This window comes from Morone saxatilis, unplaced genomic scaffold (assembly GCF_004916995.1).
Source record: "Morone saxatilis isolate NCDOM2014 unplaced genomic scaffold, NCSU_SB_2.0 Contig2, whole genome shotgun sequence".
Taxonomy (NCBI): domain Eukaryota; kingdom Metazoa; phylum Chordata; class Actinopteri; family Moronidae; genus Morone; species Morone saxatilis.
The window spans coordinates 20,951,661-20,952,211 of NW_023339762.1; positions in this window are offsets into that span (position 1 = coordinate 20,951,661).

The following is a 551-nucleotide window of genomic DNA, read 5'->3' on the forward strand; positions in this document are numbered from 1 at the left end:
GAGAGAGAGAGAGAGACAGGAGTGATTCATGCTACACCCAAATGACTCAGTATTAACATGTTGTTATGTTAATAGAGTCAGACAGATTGTTCTTTGTGTTTATACATAAAATCAGAAGTTTACATACAATCATTCTGGCAATGACACACCAACAACCATAAAATAGGTTGAGTTAAACTATCACAAGACTTGTTTGGTCAACAAGAATTTAAAAAAGATCATGTTTGCTCTTAAAAATCAACAAAAAAGACATCAGTGTATAATATTTGAGGCTATTATGTGCATGTGACAATTATATGGATTACATATCTTAAATTACAGACTTTAATCTCTATATTTCTAATTCAAGTTTTGTAGTAATCTACAGATGAATTACCAGGTGTCTACGTAATAGTATATCGTCAGATAGTATATGTTACTGACATTGTTTGAACATTATACAGTCTTTAATAGTAGTTTCATTTAATCAGCCCATTTTCCGCATATAATGTCCAACAATACATTTCCATTTTCATAACTACATTGTACAGCAATAGTTGGCTGCATTGAAA